Source organism: Phoenix dactylifera, unplaced genomic scaffold (genome assembly GCF_009389715.1).
Source record: "Phoenix dactylifera cultivar Barhee BC4 unplaced genomic scaffold, palm_55x_up_171113_PBpolish2nd_filt_p 000716F, whole genome shotgun sequence".
In the NCBI taxonomy this organism is placed as follows: domain Eukaryota; kingdom Viridiplantae; phylum Streptophyta; class Magnoliopsida; order Arecales; family Arecaceae; genus Phoenix; species Phoenix dactylifera.
The window spans coordinates 74491-94372 of NW_024068095.1; the positions used below are offsets into that span (position 1 = coordinate 74491).

The 19882-nt window shown below is 39.1% G+C and overlaps 2 long non-coding RNA genes across 27 annotated transcripts in view; both read left to right on the plus strand.

Moving 5' to 3' along the window:
* The window catches only part of LOC120106983, a 28105-nt gene that overhangs the window by 6468 nt on the left and 1755 nt on the right, over nucleotides 1-19882 (plus strand). For 5 of the 6 annotated variants that reach the window (XR_005508984.1, XR_005508981.1, XR_005508983.1 and 2 more), the window contains 2 exons: nucleotides 11523-11741; nucleotides 11881-11937. This is a non-coding gene — a long non-coding RNA (uncharacterized LOC120106983). Of the gene's footprint in view, nucleotides 1-10869; nucleotides 11363-11522; nucleotides 11742-11880; nucleotides 11938-19882 lie in introns of those variants that run through there. The other variant, XR_005508986.1, reaches the window with a different exon arrangement.
* LOC120106982 lies at nucleotides 1845-8148 on the plus strand. Of its 21 annotated transcripts, none has more exons than XR_005508967.1 (13): nucleotides 1845-2185; nucleotides 2419-2609; nucleotides 2727-2780; nucleotides 2907-3138; nucleotides 3761-3920; nucleotides 4032-4156; nucleotides 4394-4450; nucleotides 5498-5914; nucleotides 6205-6355; nucleotides 6470-6524; nucleotides 6665-6720; nucleotides 7061-7688; nucleotides 7785-8148. It is a non-coding gene; the product is annotated as an uncharacterized LOC120106982 (long non-coding RNA). The 21 variants fall into 21 exon arrangements; XR_005508975.1 differs by lacking the exon at nucleotides 1845-2185 and adding an exon at nucleotides 6135-6180 and having other exon boundaries at nucleotides 2193-2609; nucleotides 6296-6363; XR_005508963.1 differs by lacking the exon at nucleotides 1845-2185 and adding an exon at nucleotides 6135-6180 and having other exon boundaries at nucleotides 2193-2609; nucleotides 6296-6355.

The window sequence follows — 19882 nt, forward strand, 5'->3', positions numbered from 1 at the left end:
TGCCGACTACCGCCCACAATAGCACGAAGCCTCATACATGGGTAACAGGGTAGTCAGACTTGTCAAACTGTCATATATTTAAAATATTTGCTGTGTATCATATAAGGTAGTACAGGTATTTCTTCTTCCATCTCTGTGCCAGAGTCTTTTTTCCTCTGTTTTACTGTTGAAACAGAGGGAAGAAACATTCCACAGAGGAACTTTCCCTCTTTTTATTTTGTTTAAACCCATTTAAGTAAATCAGGTCATACCTTGCTCCGGGTTGGCTACAGCCGAGCAGTACACCCTTCAAGAAATCCCTCCTTCCTCTCCTAGGGCTTCAGAGGTTCCGCTCCATCAACCTTCGGCTCTAGGGTTCGGCTTCTCTGGTACAGTACTCGAGAGGGCTAAGGAATAAGAGGGTATAGTAACTCCTAAGTTAAGAAACTGAGAGTTTAAATAAACTCTGCTTAGGAGGTGACCCTTGGAGAGGCGGCACCCTCTCCTTCCTCCTTGCTCCGGAAGCCTACAGATGCCCTTTCCCTTAGGCCAGCTGGGCTTGTCCTTTCAACCTGGGTGAGGTGGCAGACTCCCATTTTGCATGGATGAGGGCCCAACAGCTGGTCTTCCCCCCTATTGGCCAGCGGGGGCCCGTCACTTCAGTCCTCAGGCGTGAGGTGAGGGTTGCCATCCATGGGCCCAATACGGCCCCATTAACGACCGAGCCCAAATACCCTTAAACTGGGCCTCAGAAGTATTGGGCCCAGTTAGTATCAGGCCCGGATGTTACATTCTTTCCCATCACTGGGCCTCAGAAGTATTGGCCCAGTTGATCTGCATGACTTTCCGTTGGCTTGGAAAACATTTCTGCATGTTGTTCTGGATACTTTACCATTTCTTTTTCAACCTCTCTTTCTCTTTAATTTTCATGATTTCATGCCTGAGCATGTTTGTTAATGTATTACGTGCGGGTGGGGCTTGGTGCAATGGTAAGGTTGCTCCATTTGACCTGTGCATCATGTATTCGAAACACCTCAGATGCTAAGTGGCAGAAACCTTGGGGATGCCTTTTTTTGTTTTCTTGAATGTATTATGTATCATAAAGGTAAGGCTTGTGATATGTCGGGATGATTATATTCTATTAAGTTGTGAATGATTGTTTTATGATTATTATTTTTAGGATGTAGTCTTATCTTCTAAAGTTCAAATGGACCAACAATTAGCATATCTGGTTGACTCGGTGATTTATTTTTCGAGCTGAGGTTGGCTCGTTACAAAGCCAAATATTGTGTATTCTAGGTAAATTGTCAGTTTTGGTTTCTTAGGACTCACTTCTCGTAGGCTAAACGTGATTCCTTTTTTGGCTTCCAAAAAGGCTCCATTTATTTTTATACAAGAATTGACTTGTGTCTGGCCTGTAGTGGATATAGCTTTGTGTTCTTTATTATTGGAAGCCATTCTTTTCTTTTCTTTTTCTTTTTTTAACATTTTTTAATATTTTTTTTCTTTTTTTAATAAAAAACGTTGTCTTCTTGCACCTTCCATGCTAGACCTAATGATTTCTATTGAACACAGATAATTCCTTGACCTGTACGTGGTTTGACGGCCATACTCTTTCTGGTTCCCTTTAGATGAGATGAAGTTTCTTGATTCCACCTAGTTTGAGACTAAGTTTGTTTAATTTATTTACATAAATAGTACACTTGTATTGCGTTCAGATGATAATGTACTTGCTTGAGTTTCTATTGTCCGCCGGCCTTTGTAGTTTAGGTAATTATGGATAGCCACTCTCTTTGCCAGCTATCCCTTTTTAACCACAACTTTTATGTTGATTATACACTTTGCATTCCGCTTTATTCAAATCTACTTCATCAGTTTTTGTGGCTCGGACCTTCAAACTGCATCATCCTAGAATTTTACCAAACTCATAAAAACTGTTCAAGTATATTCGTGTCTGCTGTTGTCTTATCTATTTATCTTCCGAGCTATTGCTGACCCTATGCAGCAGCTAAAGTTCGAACCTTTTGGGTGATGATGACATCTTTACTCCTTTCTTTGATAGCCTTTAAATGAAATATTACAGCTCCTAGTCATCTTATCTTATAGGGGCTTGATTCGTGATTTTCTGTGGAAGCTGTCCTCGATAAATCCTAACCATTGATGTCTCTTTAGCAAGCATATCTGATTGGTGGAACAGCGTGCTCAGGTCAAAAAATTTTCTGATCGCATTATTTCTTGAAGTATATAAGTATATTTTGATTTATTTGCCAACAATTTGTCATAGTATTACTTTTATTGCTTTAGGCTGTGATTTCTTGAATCAAATTAGCTTTTTGGTCTATTATTGACGTTCAACAAGCATCAATAGTCTTGGACACCAATTTTTGGACTGGTATACTAGATTAAATTATCCATGTGTTGCTGACCTGTTCTGGCCAGATCTTGATTTGAAAGCATTGGTAGCTTGCGGGTTGGGAGGGAACCCTCTTGGTTCACGTATCCAAAAGCTCCAAAAAAATTTGGAACCGGTACGGGCCGATACGGTTAGCCGGTTCGGGCCGGTACGGGTTTTTAACACCGAACCAGACCGTTCGGAGCCAGTATCGGTTCGGTACGGGCTGAACCGGCCGGTACAGCATTCCTTGCTTTTTTGTTTGTATGGATGCATTTTTGCAGGAATATTGATGCAACAAGGGTTGACTTCTAAATTTGTTCTCTTCTTTGCATGCCACCTTCTCTAGCAATAGGCGAGGCATTTTTGGAAGGTCTACTACACTGCTGACAACCAATCTGCATTCATTGTAAGTTGGAGAGGTCATCACCCAAGGAGAGGAGGAGCGGGGATCTCCTCTTTTTGTGTGTATGTATGTATATTGATGAGATGATGGGTGACTTGTAAAATTGCTCTTTTCTTCTTTGCGTGTCAGCTTCTCTAGCAATTGGCGGGGAACATCTGGAAGTGGCGAATTTGAGCCTCTTTTTCCTTTTCCCATTTTGCCTTCTAATTTCTTGTTTTTTGAAGATTATATTTTTTTAAGGCTTCTTTAATTACAAAACTGTAATTAAATTTCTTCTGATGTGTTTTTTCTGCTGTTCCTGAAGAATTCATATGATTTGGAGGCTGATGATAGTTTCGAGATAAAGATGGTATCAATAAAGGTACGATTTTGACTTCGAGAACCGACATTCTCAAAGTTCGTGTTTTGCTTGTCAGAAATCAGGAGTTGTTTGCTCAATACTAAAATGTGTCGCATATTTACATTTTCTCCTTCACAAAATCCCGACCATAAATAGATGGGCTTTTTTACATGAACTACCCGTTTGTGTGAATCCTATTGTGCTATTTTTTTCTGCAATTCTTTTATGTCTCTTGTTATTAAGTTAGCTGAAATGCCTGCTTCACCATTGGATAACTTTTCTCCTAATTGTTGCGATTGGCTAATTAATTTAATTTGTTTTTTCATTTTTATTTCTGCTCTCATTTAATTTGGGATGCTCTGGTGTTTTTCTGACATTTACATCTTTGTTTTCCGATCGCAGTATTTCTTGAAGTATGTAAGTATATTTTGATTTATTTGCCAACAATTTGTCATAGTATTACTTTTATTGCTTTAGGCTGTGATTTCTTGAATCAAATTAGCTTTTTGGTCTATTATTGACGTTCAACAAGCATCAATAGTCTTGGACACCAATTTTTAGACTGGTATACTAGATTAAATTATCCATGTGTTGCTGACCTGTTCTGGCCAGATCTTGATTTGAAAGCATTGGTAGCTTGCAGGTTGGGAGGGAACCCTCTTGGTTCACGTATCCAAAAGCTCCAAAAGAATTTGGAACCGGTACGGGCCGATACGGTTAGCCGGTTCGGGCCGGTACGGGTTTTTAACACCGAACCAGACCTTTCCAAGCCAGTATCGGTTCGGTACGGGCTGAACCGGCCGGTACAACATTCCTTGCTTTTTTGTTTGTATGGATGCATTTATGCATGAATATTGATGCAACAAGGGGTGACTTCTAAATTTGTTCTCTTCTTTGCTTGCCATCTTCTCTAGCAATAGGTGAGGCATTTTCGGAAGGTCTACTACATTGCTGGCAACCAATCTGCATTCATTGTAAGTTGGAGAGGTCATCACCCGAGGAGAAGAGGAGCGGGGATCTTCTCCTCTTTTTTGTGTATGTATGTATCTTGATGAGATGATGGGTGACTTGTAAAATTGCTCTTTTCTTCTTTGCGTGTCAGCTTCTCTAGCAACAGGCGGGGAACTTCTGGAAGTGGCGAATTTGAGCCTATTCTTCCTTTTCCCATTTTGCCTTTTAATTTCTTGTTTTTTGAAGATTATATTTTTTAAGGCCTCTTTAATTACAAAACTGTAATTAAATTTCTTCTGATGTGTTTTTTCTGTTGTTCCTGAAGAATTTGTAGGATTTGGAGGCCGATGATAGTTTCGAAATAAAGATAGTATCAATAAAGGTACGATTTTGACTTCGAGAATCCACATTCTCAAAGTTCGTATTTTGCTTGTCAGAAATCTGGAGTTGTTTGCTCAATACTAGAATGTGTCGCATATTTACATTTTCTCCTTCACAAAATCCCGACCATAAATAGATGGGCTCTTTTACATGAACTACCAGTTTGTGTGAATCTTATTGTGCTATATTTTTCTGCAATTCTTTTATGTCTCTTGTTATTAAGTTAGCTGAAATGCCTCCTTCACCATTGGATAACTTTTCTCCTAATTGTTGCGATTGGCTGATTAATTTAATTTGTTTTTTCATTTTTATTTCTGCTCTCATTTAATTTGGGATGCTCTGGTGTTTTTCTGACATTTACATCCTTGTTTTCTATACATCATGACAGTGACACCTCTACTTTTGTTTTGGTTTTTATGTGCTGTGTATGTTGCTTAATCTTTTATTTGACAAAAGTGATGGGTTCTTTTAGTACAACTTTCAAATCATATCATATGCAGTTGCCATGAGATAATGACATGATCTTCTGAAAATGCTTTTACATAATCTTAGAACTATTAGACTAATCCCTGTATAGCTCCTATCCCTTTTTATATTAGATCAAGTTTCGAATCGGAAGAATTTCTCATTGTTTTGTCTGCTGGCCATCAGTTATGGTTATATCCTTGTGACATACCGTGTGGTAATTCCAATCCTTTAATCTTTTTTTATTAACCTTGTTGGTTACAATGAATCTGCATGACTTTCCATTTGCTTGGAAACTTTAATTTTCATGTTTTCATGCCTGAGTTTGTATTGTAATTTTAGTATGTTTGTTAATGTATTTTTATGTGGGCGGGGCTTGGTGCAGTGGTAAGGTTGCTCCATTTTGACCTGTGCATATTATGTGTTCGAACCACCTCTCGAGATCCTGTGGGGCAAAAACCTTGGGACGCCTTTTTTTTTCTTTTGAATGTATTATGTCTAATAAGGGTGAGATTTGTGATATCTTGTAATGATTATATTCTATTAAGTCGTGAATGATTGTTTTATCCTTATCATTTTGTAGGGTGTAGCCATATCTGCTGAAGTTCAAATGGACCAACAATAAGCATATGTTGGTTGACTCTGATTTATTTTTGGATCTGAGATTGACTTGTTACAAAGCCAAATATCGTGTATTCTAGGTAAATTTTCTGTTTTGATTTCTTAGTACTCACTTCTCAGCTATTGTTGGACCCTATGCTGCAGCAAAAGTCCGAACTTTTTGGGTGAAGATGACAGCATCTTTACTCATTCCTGTGTTATCCTTCAAATGAACTATTTCTACTCCTGGTCATCTCATTTTATAGGGGCTAGATTCGTGATTTTCTGTGGAAGCTGTCCTTGATAAATCCTAACCATTGATGTCTCTTAAGCAAGCATATCTAATTGGTGGAACAACATGCAAAGGTCGAAAAACTGTCCGATCGCAGTATTTCTTTAAGTACGTAAGTATATTTTGATTTGTTTCCCAACAATTTGCCTTACTATTACCTTTATTGCTTATGGCTGTGCTTTCTTCAATCAGATTGGCTTTTTGATCTGTTCTTGATGTTCAACAAGCATCAGTAGAGTTAGTCATATTTTAGATTGGTATACTAGATTAAGTTATTTATGTGTTGCTGACCGGTTCTGACCATATCTTGATTTGAAAGTACTAGTAGGTTGTGAGCTGGGAGGGAACCCTCTTGAGTCATATTCAGATTTGCGGTAAACCTTATTTATTTATTGCAGTAGACCTGATTATCTAATGCTCGAGATTTTGTGAGCTTGTCATGCAAGACATAAGCTTCAAAATGGCTTTTATAATGGTTCCATGCTTTAGATGGAGCACGGGCAGGCATACAATGTGACGGATAATCGCCTTCTCAAAGAGTTGGTTCTTGTATGTTGGTAAAAAGGCTCAGCCTTCCACCTCTCCTGCCCCCTAGCTTTCTTCTGCTCTTTTTTGTGTACGTATGTATATTGATGAGAAGATGGGTGACTTGTAAAATTGCAGTTCTCTTCTTTGCGTGTCAGCTTCTCTAGCAATAGGCGAGGAACTTCTGGAAGTGGTGAATTTGAGCCTCTTCTTCCTCTTCCCTTTTTTCCTTTTAATTTCTTGTTTTTTGAAGATTATGTTTTTTTATGACTTCTTTAATTACATAACTGTAATTATATTTCTTTTGATGTGTTTTTTCTTCTGTTCCTGAAGAATTCATAGGATTTGGAGGCTGATGAAAGTTTTGGGATAAGGATGCTATAAAAAAGGTACGATTTTGACTTCGAGAACCCAAATCCTCAAAGTTTGTATTTTGCTTGTCAAAAATCAGGTGTTGTTTGCTCCATAACAGGCTGTCACATTTTTACATGTTTCAAATCTGCTCGCATTCCAACCTCATTTTTTCAGTTTTCCTGACTCTTCTTTTTTATTTCACTTATTCTTTCCCAGGTAATTTTTGGTCTTGCATGGATTCTGTCATCCTTCATTATTCTCTATTTTCCATCTTTTCTTCAAGTAATAGTGTGAAAAAAGACGAAGTGGCTTGCTTAGAGGCCAACTAGTGCTGGCGATAACTTTAAGTTCCATTTTTGCGCTTCATTTATGTAGGAGTTGCAGAAGCCGAGGTAGAAATTTCTCTAGAGTTGGTATTAACTAGGGTAATCTCTTTGGACTTTCCCATGATGATGTCCTTAGTCTTGGTAACAGTTATTTAATCAATCAATTATTTATTCTGGTCCTTTGTCTACTTTTATTTTTCCTGATCTTGCTACTTATCTCTGTATATCTGGTGGTAATTTGATTCACTTGTAAACTTTTATGCTTCAGAGGCCTGGATCATACTCTATTGCTATGTGGTGGTCTATTGGTTGCTGCTGCAGGAATTTCTATACAATAGTTTGAATTTGATTTTCCACTACAACTGTTCATGAAATACTCTTTCCTTATAAACTTATTACTATTGTTTGACTACTAGAATTATTCCGAATTTGTTATTTATAAGATTCACTTCTATTTATTTGCCCCTTTTTCTTCATAGCTATTTATTTGCCCCTTTTTCTTCCTAGCTATTTCGTAGTATTATTTGCTAATCAAATTGGAAAGGGCGGAAATAAAATATAAAAATTTTATGCTTTGCAAGTTGTAAGGTCCATTGTTCTGCAGGCTACTGCTGCAGCCTATTGGAGACTGGACAAGATTTTTGGATCGCTATATGCCTTTCCTCCTACTCAACTCTGTATACCATTTCTTTCCTACTCTTCTGTTGGTTGATTTGTTCATTAAATATTGCACTTTATTCTTTTATTGACAGCTTTTGAATTTATATGTTAAGGCCATTTTCTCCAGAAGGTTGTGATGATTCTTGGACCCGGGTTTTGCTATGAAAGGAAAGCGGCTATTTTCTTGACGACGAGGCAATCTTGGATTTGGCATTCTTGGCTGTTTGTGGGACTCCGTTTAATTTGGTTCTGGTGGTTATGTTCTATATTGTTTCGATGTGCTCTCTCTCCCTCTTTTCAATTGTTAATGTTCTGGCTTGTGAAATGATCTCTGACATGCTCAATTCATGGGAAATCCTAAACCATTAAGCTTAAAAGGTTGCTATTTAGGATTTCTCCGGAGGCTTATTTCGTTAAATGCTAAGACTAGTTCTCTGGTTCTTCATATAAAGAGTTTGGATTATTTTATTGCTTCTATATCTCTCATCCTACTTGGTTGTTGTGCATAAATTTGTGCTGGTTGTTGTTTCGGTTGGCTGCCATTGCTTGCTCCATTTGATGACATGTGAATGATGGTCATCAAGTTCCGGGCAAACTTTTTTTGGGTCTGTTAGTCTTGGTGATGCAATTGGTTGTCCACCCGCTTTAATTTGTTGTTGCCCGCACCACGTTTGTGGAATGCCCCCGCATCTATTTAATGTTGGCATTATGTGGTTCTGTATGCTGTTTTTTGCCACTGTGACTGAGACACATATAACTTTAGTGTTTTCGTGGATGTATTATAGTAATTTCTGCGCGTTTGTTACCTGTTGCTATAAACTTTGAATGATATGATCGACCCTTTCTTGGTAGATGCTGTTTGTAGGTCACTGTTGGTTTGAACTGTGGATGAAATGTTCTGCTAGTTGATTGCATTTCTAGTCATCGTATCTGGCGTTGATAAATAGTTAATTTTTGAACCAACAATTTTATTTTTTTGGGCTATGGTAATGTGCATTTTTTTGTTTTAATTCAATGTTCAATAAGCATTATTCAGTTGATCTCACCTATGTTCAATCTTCACGTGTTCAATAAGTGGTTCTGTATGCTATTTTTTGCCTTTGTGACTGGGGTACACATATAACTTTAGTGTTTTCATGGATCGATTATAATAATTTCTATGCTTTTGTTGCTTCTTGCTGTCAACTTTGAATGATATGGTCAGGCCTTTCATGGTGGATGTTGTTTGTAGGTCACTGTTGGTCTAGACTGTGGTTGAAATAGTTTGGTGCTGGAGATTATGTTCTCTTCAGCAGTGATTGAGCGAGCAGCTCCGGAAGGTCTGCTGTTCCGCAGACAATTGAGCAGCAACAATCGTTCGATGGGGGGAGGAGAATAAGAGACACTGTGGGATCTTTTCCCCAGGTCGGCTTCTAGTTCTTTACTCACGATTTGTTGGTCTTCTCTTCTTCTTCTCCTTCAACTTGTTGTTGGTCTCCCGGGGGGGTAATTGTTGGGAGTTGTATCCGACGTGTCAATCGTCAGCGTGTTGATCTCTTATATTCATTGTTGGGAATTGATTGATAAATTAATAAAGTGTTATTTGGTATTATTCATCATTTCATTGTACATCTTCAAAATGATCTCTTATATGATGTTCTTAAGACTTATTTTATGATAAAGAAGGATTTATGTTCTTAAACCTATTTGCGACCAAATGATATGCTGTTAATAGGACAACAGCATGGTCGAGATTAGGTCGTTATGAGACATATACGTTGGTTGTCCTCTTAACCAAGGAGTGTGGAGATACTGATATGTCACACAGGTGAAGTGGAGTACATTTCAGTGAACGTAACCAATTCCGGAACGCTCTACTGTCAAAGAAATGTTCCGAGTGGATATGGGTGTAAATATCGCTCAGACCTGAGATCACCACAGTGATTAGCAAGCAACTTACTGTACTTTGGTACCGAACTAGCAGAATTTCTAATTCTGGAACGGAAGGTTACTGGGTGCAGTCAAGTACTTGCGAAATCAGTGCGTGAGTCAAGATGGAATTGTCCCCTCCTGAAAATAGGAGATAATGCTGTGTTCAATTTAGCAAAATCTTGGCCAGGGCAATCCTTGTGATGAGTCACAGGATTTCTAAAGTTGATCCCATAGTGGATGTATTGATTAGAGAGTTGACAGAACTCTGAGGTCATCCTAGCATTAGGAGTCAAAGGGATGATTTATACAGTAACCATAGTCTAGGGTTTCAGAATATTTGCTTCGCATATATTCGGCCTAGTCCGGACGTCGGATACCATTGCTAGATGGTCACATCGATTAGTGCAAGAAGTCGTTCCTGTTACTACCGGCTTTAGGTTCGAACAATGAGGTCACACGCATAGAAGTTTTCTGATTGATTCAAGATAGCTGATGGATGATTGAGAATCATTTAGGAATACATTTGGTCAATTTGATTGGCAAATTATCCTATAAAAAATTAAAGTAATTATTGGAGGATTAATTAGTAATTAGGTTACTAATAAACTCAATTTGATTGAGTAAATGGACTAAAGATGAGCCAAATTGAATTGGATTTAATTTTGGTTTTGACCTAATTGGATTAGTGGCGCAGGGGTCGACTCGAAGTAAATGGGTCGACTCGAGATGGGCTGGGGTCGACTCGAGATGGGCTGGGGTTGACTCTCTCTCAGAGAATCCAAAGAACGAATTCTTCCCAGGTGGGGTCGACTCGAAGTAAAGAGGGGTCGACTGGAGATGGGTTGGGGACGACTCTCTCAGACAATCCAAAGAACGACTTCTGTTTTTCCAGGTGGGGGGTCGACTCGAATTTCCTTGGGGTCGATTCGAAGCAAGTTGGGGTCGACTCGAGCTCCTGAAAGGGTCGACTCGTTGGGGGTATCAGGAGTTCTCTGTCGTGCTCAGCCAGGGTTGACCTGCGAAGCTATGGGGTCGACTCGGGTCGACTTTGGAGTCGACTCGAAGGGGAAGGAGTCGACCTCGAGGCGACTTGGAGTCGACTCGAGATCGGAAAGGTCGACTCCCTGAAAATCCTGAAACTCGTGGACGGGCTGAATTCGGAGGATTCGATCCGGACGTGGATTTTCAATGAAAAGTGAAGGGATTTGGATCGTGGGACGTGGGACGTGGAGCCTACAGCTGCCCTTTCCCTGTCCGATTGCAGTATTTCTTGAAGTTTGTAAGTATATTTGATTTATTTGCCAACAATTGTCAGAGTATTACTTTTATTGCTTAAGGCTGTGATTTCTTGAATCAGATTAACTTTTTGGTCTGTTACTGACGTTCAACAAGCATCAATAGTGCTGGACACCAATTTTTAGACTGGTATACTAGATTAAATTATCCATTTGTTGCTGACCTGTTCTGACCAGATCTTGATTTGAAAGCATTGGTAGGTTGTGAGTTGAGAGGGAACCCTCTTGAGTAATATTCGGATTTGCAGTAAACCTTATTTATTTGTTGCAGTAGACCTGTTTATCTAATGCTGGAGATTATGTGAACTTGTCATGTAAGACATAAGGTTCAAAATGGTATTTATAATGGTTCCAAGAATTAGGAGCATGGGCGGGCATACAATGTGACGGATAATCGCCTTCTCAAAGAGCTGGTTTTTTATGTTGGTAAACAAGGCTCAACCTTCCACCTCTTCTTTCTCCTAGCTTTCTACTTGAGAGAGGAGGTGAGCATCTATAGTGATTTCTCAGTTACCCTTCAAGCATTGTTCCTTCTCCTTTTCTTCTTCCCTTTATTGTGTATGGATGTATTTATGTATGAATATTCATGCAACAAGGGATGACTTCAAAATTGTTCTTCTCTTCTTTGCATGCCATCTTCTCTAGCAATAGGCGAGACATATATGGAAGGTCTACTACATTGCTGGCACCCGATCTGCATTCATTGTAAGTTGGAGAGGTCATCACCAGAGGAGAAGAGGTGCAGGGATCTTCTCCTCTTTTTTGCGTGCATGTATATTAATGAGATGATGGGCAAGTTGTGAAATTACTCCTCTTCTTTGCGTGTCAACTTCTCTAGCAATAGGCGAGGAACTTCTGGAAGTGGTGAATTTGAGCCTCTTCTTCCTTTTCCCTTTTTGCCTTTCAATTTCTTGTTTTTGAAGATTATATTTTTGTAGCACTTTTTTAATTACATAACTATAATTAAATTTTTTTTGATGTAATTTTTCGGTTGTTCCTGAAGAATTCATTGGATTTGGAGGCTGATGGTAGTTTCAAGATAAAGATGGTATCGATAAAGGTACGATTTTGACTTCGAGAACCCAAATCTCAAAGTTTCTATTTTGCTTGTCAAAAATCAGGAGTTGTTTGCTCAATACTCGAATGTGTCACATTTTTACATTTTCTCCTTGACAAAATCCCGACCATAAATACATGGGCTCTTTTACATGAACTACCAGTTTATGTGTGAATCTTATTGTGCTTTTTTTTTTTATGCAATTCTTTTACGTCTCTTGTTATAAAGTTATCTGAAATGCCTGCTTCACCATTGGATAACTTTTTCTCCCATTTGTTGCGATTGGCTAATTAAGTTAATATGTTTTTTCATTTTTATTTCTGCTCTCATTTAATTTGGGAAGCTGTGGTGTTTTTCTAACATTTACATCCTTGTTTTCTATAAATCATGACAGTGACACCTCTACTTTGCTCCCATCAAACGTCTTTTAGGTCCGTTAGTCTTGGTGATGCAATTGGGTGTCCACCTGCTTTAATTTGTTGTCGCACGCACCACATTTGTGGAATGCCCAAACATCAATTTAAAGACGGCATTATGTGGTTCTGTATGCTGTTTTTGCCACTGTGACTGAGACACACATATGACTTTAGTGTTTTCATAGATGTATTATAGTAATTTCTGTGCTTTTGTCGCCTCTTCCTGTCATGATATGATCAAGCCTTTCAAGGTGGATGTTGTTTGTTGGTCACTGTTGGTCTAAACTCTAAGCTGTGGATGAAATAGTTTGGTGCTGGAGGTTATATTCTCTTCAGTAGCGGTAGAGCGAGCAGCTTTCGAATGTCTGCTGTCCCGCAAACATCCGAGCAGCAGCCATTGTTAGATGGGGGGAGGAGAAGAAGACATTGTGGGATCTTTTCCCTAGGTCGGCTTCTAGTTCTCTTTCTCAAGATTTGCTGGTATTCTATTTCTTCTTCTCCTTCTACTTGTTCTTGGTCTCCGGGTGGATAATGGTCATGATGTTGTGCTTCTGGTTATCTTTTTCTCTTTCTTTGTTTATGTGCCTTCTCTTTTGCTTTTCTTATTCTTCTTTGTTTCCCAAATTGGGAGAGCGGCGCTGCTTTTGGGTTCTTTACATGGCGGCTGTGATGATTCTTGCACGAGGGTTTCGCTACAATTGAGAGGAAAGCAGTTATTCTCTTGACGGCAAGGCAATCTTGCAGGCAACTGTTTGCAGCCATTTTGATTTATTAGTTGCAGATCAATCGGTGAATCTGAGCCCCCCTCCATCTTCCCCTTCTCTGCTTTCAAATTGCTGGGATTTTTGTTTTCAATATTCTTTTTTACGGTTGTGTTTTCGAGAGATTTTAATGTAGATTTAGGTGGAGAGTGTAGGAAATGGGGAGATCTTGGTCAAAGTCTCTCTCCCTCTCTCCCTTTTCTTCAGTATATCTTCAAAAGTTTTGAACTTGGTTCAGATATTTTATTTTGTTAACTTTTGCTTTAAGTTCTCTCTGGACTTGAATGATAGTGAGATTAATATTTGATGGTGTTTGTTCAATCTACATTTGGTATTCTTGGTTGTTGGTGGGACTCCGTCTAATTGTTTCTGGAGGTTATGTTCTATATTGTTCTGGCATGTGAAATGATCTCTGACGTTCTAAATCCACGGGAAATTCTAAACCATTGAAGCTTAAAGGTTGCTATATAGGATTTCTTCGGATGCTTTATTTCGTTAAATGCTAGGACTAGTTCTCTAGTTCTTCATAGAAAGAGTTTGGATTATTTTATTGCTTTCTATATCTCTCGTCCTGCTTGGTTGTTGTACATAAAGTTTATGCTGGTTGTTTGTTTCGGTTGGCTGCCATTGCTTGCTCTGTTGATGATACGTAATTGAATGGTCATCAAATTTTTGAGCAAACTTTTTTTTGGGTCCCGGTAGTCTTGGTGATGCAATTGGTTTGTCACACCTGCTTTAATATGTTGTTGCACGCACCACGTTTGTGGAATGCCCGAACATCTATTTAATGTTGGCATTATGTGGTTTGTATGCTGTTTTTGCCGCTATGATTGAGACACACATAACTTTAGTATTTTCATGGTTGGATTATGGTAATTTCTTTGCGTTTGTTACCTCTTGCTGTCAACTTTGAATGATATGAATCAACCCTTTTTTTGGTAGATGCTGTCTGTAGGTCCCTGTTGGTCTAAACTGTGGATGAAATGGTCTGCTAGTTGATTGCACTCCCCGTCATTGTATCCGTCTTTGATAAATAGTTAATTTTCGGACTAACAAATTTTTTTTTTTTGGGCTATGTTAATTGGATTTTGTTGTTTTAATTCAATGTTCGATAAGCATTATTCATTTGATCTCACCTAAGTTCAATCTTCTCGTGATGCCTGCAGGCCTTAAAGCATTCACGTCATAAGTTATATTAATTGCAGTTGTGTTCGAAGTATTTCTGTTCCTTTTTATTTTTATCATAACCACAACTGAGGTGACATATGTCACGCCCCGGACACGATCCGTGACACGGCCGTAGCTATTGCCGACTACCGCCCACAATAGCACGAAGCCTCATACATGGGGTAACAGGTAGTCAGACTAGTCAAACTGTCATATTTTTTAAAATATTTGCAGTGTATCATATAAGGTAGTAAAGGTTATTTCTTCTTCCATCTCTGTGCCAGAGTCTTCCTCCCTCTATTTTACTGTTGAAAACTTGAAACAGAGGGAAGAAACATTCCACAGAGGAACTATCCCCCCTTTTTTATTTTGTTTTAAACTTATTTTAGTAATCAGGTCATACTTTGCTCCGGGTTGGCTGTAGCCGAGCAGTACACCCTTCAAGAAAATCCCTCCTTCCTCTCCTAGGGCTTCAGAGGTTCAGCTCCTTCAACCTTCGGCTCTAGGGTTCGGCTTCTATGGTATAGTACTCCAGAGGGCTAAGGAATAAGGGTATAGTAACTCCTAAGCTAAGAAACTGGGAGTTTAAATAAACTCTGCTTATTGGAGAGGTGGCACCCTCTCCTTCCTCCTTGCTTCGGAAGCCTACAGCTGCCCTTTCCCTCAGGCCAGCTGGGCTTGTCCTTTCAACCAGGGTGAGAGGTGGAAGGACTCCCATTATGCATGGATGAGGGCCCCAACAGCTGGCCTTCCCCCCTACTGGCCAGCTGGGGGCCCGTCACTTCAGTCCTTAGGCTTGAGGTGAGGGTTGCCATCCATGGGCCCAATACGGCCCCATTAATGACCTGGCCCAAATACCCTTAAACTGGGCTTCAAAAGTATTGGGCCTAGTTAGTATCGGGCCTGGAACATTACATTCTTTCCCTCTTAAATAAATTTCGTCCTCGAAATTAATCATACCTCAATTCTTTGGTATGCAATGTAATTCTCTAGAAAAAACCGACTGAAATAAAGAAATGTGAATAGCCAGAATCAAACGAAATCCATGGAAAATCCTAAACCATTGAGCTTAAAAGGTTGCTATATAGAATTCTTTGAGGCTTATCTCGTCAGATGCTAAGACTATTTCTCTGGTTCATATAAAGAGTTTGGATTATTTTATTGCTTCTATATCTCTCATTTTGCTTGGTTGTTGTACAAGATTTGTGCTGGTTGTTGTCTCAGTTCGCTGCCATTGCTTGCTCCATTTGATGACATGAATGATGGTCATCAAATTTTGAGCAAACTTTTTTTGCTCTGTTAGCCTTGGTGATTCAATTGGTTGTCCACCTGCTTTTATTTGTTGTTGCATGCACCACGTCTGTGGAATGCCCCATCTATGTATGTGGTTTTTGTATGCTATTTTTTGCCTTTGTGACTGTGACATATAACTTTAGTGTTTTCATGGATCTGTTATAGTAATTTCTCTGCTTTTGTTGTCTCTTACTGTCAACTTTGAATGATTTGATCAAGCCTTTCATGGTGGATGTAATAGTTTGGTGCTTGAGATTATGTTCTCTTTTTTTTTTTTGGTGTACCGGCATCTCACTGCAAACCGTGAAAACGCCCAGAATAATCAAAAAGCAAAACACGCTCTAGTGCCACCGGCACTCGCTCGAAACCCCTCCATAGGACGGCTCCAGAGTGGTGTGCTACGAATGAGGCGACCCAGTCTGGCTGCACTGTTCGCCTCACGAAAGACATGCGTGGCTCGGAAGGAGTCCACCTCCCCCACCAGATAGCAGATATCATAGACAAGAGGGTGCAGATCTGGCCGCGGCTCTTTAGCAGCGATTGAGTGAGCAGCTCTGGAAGGTCTGCTGCTCCGCAGACAGCCGGAGCAGCAACGATCGTATCGATGGGGGGAGGAGAAAAAGAGACACTGTGGGATCTTTTTCCCCAGGTCGGGCTTCTAGTTCTCTTACTCAAGATTTGTTGGTCTTCTCTTTCTTCTCCTTCAACTTGTTGTTGGTCTCCTGGGTGGATAATGGCCGCGATGGTGTGCTTCTTGTTATCTTGTTCTCTTTGTTTGTTTTTGTTCTTCTCTTTTGCTTTTCTTCTTCTTCTTTGTTTTCGCAAACTGGGAGAGCGGCAATTGCTTTTGGGTTCCATGCAAAGAGGCTGTGATGATTCTTGGATGAGGGTTTTGCTACATTTTGAGAGGAAAGCAACTATTCTCTTGATGGTGAGGCAATCTTGGATGGTCTGCTGCTGTTGTTCTGCAGGCAACCGTTTGCAGCCGGTTTTGATTTATTAGTTTGCAGATCAATTGGTGAATCTGAGTCTCCTTCTCCATCTTCCCCCTTCTTTGCTTTCCAGTTGCTGGGATTATTTTTTTCAATATTCCTTTTTAAGGGTTTCTTGAATTTCTGAGAGATTTAAGTAGATTTTGGTGGAGAGCGTAGGAAGTGGGAGGTCTTGGTAAAAGTCTCTCTATCCCTCTCTCCCTTTTCTTCAGTATATCTTCAAAAGTTTTGAACTTGGTTAAGATAATGCCTTTTGTCTAAGTTGCACATGATAATGTACTTGCTTGAGTTTCTATTGTCCGTTAGCCTTTGTAGTTAGGGATAATTATGGATAGCCCACTCTCTTTGCCAACTATTCCTTTAACCACAAATTTTATGTTGATTATACACTCTGCATTCCGCTTTATTCATGGTAAATCTACTTTCATCAGTTTTTGTGGCTCGGTCCTTCAAAACTGCATCATCCTAGAACTTTACCAAGGCTCATAAAAATTGTTCAAGTTTATTCTTGTCTCTGTTGTTGTCTTAATTATCTATTTATCTTCTGAGCTATTGTTGGACGGTCCGGTCCGGTACGTACGGCCGGTACCGTACCGGCCGGTATGCGGTAGTTTCAAAAACCACAGCGCGCGGCGCTGTGGTTCTAAAAAAAAAAAATCGTACCGGTGCGAACCGGCCTATGCTGCAGCAAAAGTCCGAACCTTTTGGGGCAATGATGACAGCATCCTTACTCATTCCGGTGATAGCCTTCAAATAAACTATTACAACTCATGGTCATCTCATCTTATAGGGGCTAGATTCGTGATTTTCTGTGGAAATTGTCTTCGATAAATCCTAACCATTGATGTCTCTTTAGCAAGCATATTTGATTGGTGGAACAGCATGCTCAAGTCGAAAAACTGTTCGATTGCAGTATTTCTTGAAGTTTGTAAGATATTTTGATTTATTTGCCAACAATTTGTCAGAGTATTACTTTTATTGCTTAAGGCTGTGATTTCTTGAATCAGATTAACTTTTTTGGTCTGTTATTGACGTTGAACAAGCATCAATAGTGCTGGACACCAATTTTTAGACTAGTATACTAGATTAAATTATCCATTTGTTGCTGACCTGTTCTGACCAGATCTTGATTTGAAAGCATTGGTAGGTTGTGAGTTGAGAGGGTACCCTCTGAGTCATATTCGGAATTTGCAGTAAACCTTATTTATTTATTGCAGTAGACCTGTTTATCTAATGCCGCAGATTATGTTAACTTTTCATGTAAGACATAAGGTTCAAAATGGTACTTATAATGGTTCCAAGAATTAGGAGCATGGGCGGGCATACAATGTGATGGATAATCGCCTTCTCAAAGAGCTGGTTCTTATATGTTGGTAAACAAGCTCAGCCTTCCACCTCTCCTTTTCTCCTAGCTTTCTACTTGAGAGAGGAGGTGAGCATCTATAGTGATTTCTCAGTTACCTTTCAAGCATTGTTCCTTCTCCTTTTCTTCTTCGCTTTTTTGTGTACGATTTATTTTTGTATGAATATTCATGCAACAAGGGTGACTTCTAAAAATTGTTCTTCTCTTCTTTGCATGCCATCTTCTCTAGCAATAGGCGAGACATATGTGGAAGGTCTGCTACATTGCTGGCACCTGAGCTGCATTCATTGTAAGTTGGAGAGGTCATCACCATCGGAGAAGAGGCGCGGGGATCTTCTCCTCTTTTTTGTGTGCATGTATATTAATGAGATGATGGGCAAGTTGTGAAATTACTCTTCTTCTCTTCTTTGCGTGTCAGCTTCTCTAGCAATAGGCGAGGAACTTCTGGAAGTGGTGAATTTGAGCCTCTTCTTCCTTTTCCTTTTTTGCCTTTCAATTTCTTGTTTTTGAAGATTATATTTTTTGTAAGACTTCTTTAATTACATAACTGTAATTAAATTTCTTTTGATGTGTTTTTTCGGTTGTTCCTGAAGAATTCATAGGATTTGGAGGCTCATGATAGTTTCAAGATAAAGATGGTATCGATAAAGGTACGATTTTGACTTCGAGAACCCAAATTCTCAAAGTTTGTATTTTGCTTGTCAACAATCAGTTGTTTGCTCAATACTCAAATGTGTCACATTTTTACATTTTCTCCTTCCCAAAATCCCGACCATAAATACATGGGCTCTTTTACATGAACTACCAGTTTATGTGTGAATCTTATTGTGCTTTTTTTTTCCGCAATTCTTTTACGTCTCTTGTTATAAAGTTATCTGAAATGCCTGCTTCACCAATGGATAACTTTTTCTCCCATTTGTTGCGATTGGCTAATTAAGTTAATATGTTTTTTCATTTTTATTTCTGCTCTTATTTAATTTGGGAAGCTGTGGTGTTTTTCTAACATTTACATCCTTGTTTTCTATAAATCATGACAGTGGCAGCTCTACTTTTGCTCCCATTTTTATGTGCTGTGTATGTTGCTTAATATTTTATTTGACAAATGTGGTTGGTTCTCTTAGTACACTTTCAAATAGTATCATATGCAGTTCCCATGAGATAATGACATGATCTTCTGAAAATGCATTTGCATAATCTCAGAACCGAACTATTAGACTAATCCCTGTATAGCTCCTATGCCTTTTTATATTAAGATCAAGTTCAGAACCAGAAGAATTTCTCTTTATTTTGTCTGCTGGCCATCAGTTATGGTTATATCCTTGTGACATACTGTGTGGTAATTCCAATCCTTCAATCATTTAATCATTTTTTGTTAACCTTGTTGGTTACATTGATCTGCATGACTTTCCATTGGCTTGGAAAACATTTCTGCATGTTGTTCTGGATACTTTACCATTTCTTTTTCAACCTCTCTTTCTCTTTAATTTTCATGATTTCATGCCTGAGCATGTTTGTTAATGTATTACGTGCGGGCGGGGCTTGGTGCAATGGTAAGGTTGCTCCATTTGACCTGTGCATCATGTATTCGAAACACCTCAGATGCTAAGTGGCAGAAACCTTGGGGATGCCTTTTTTTGTTTTCTTGAATGTATTATGTATCATAAAGGTAAGGCTTGTGATATGTCGGGATGATTATATTATATTAAGTTGTGAATGATTGTTTTATGATTATTATTTTTTAGGATGTAGTCTTATCTTCTAAAGTTCAAATGGACCAACAATTAGCATATCTGGTTGACTCGGTGATTTATTTTTCGAACTGAGGTTGGCTCGTTACAAAGCCAAATATTGTGTATTCTAGGTAAATTGTCTGTTTTGGTTTCTTAGGACTCACTTCTCGTAGGCTAAACATGATTCCTTTTTTGGCTTCCAAAAAGGCTCCATTTATTTTTATAC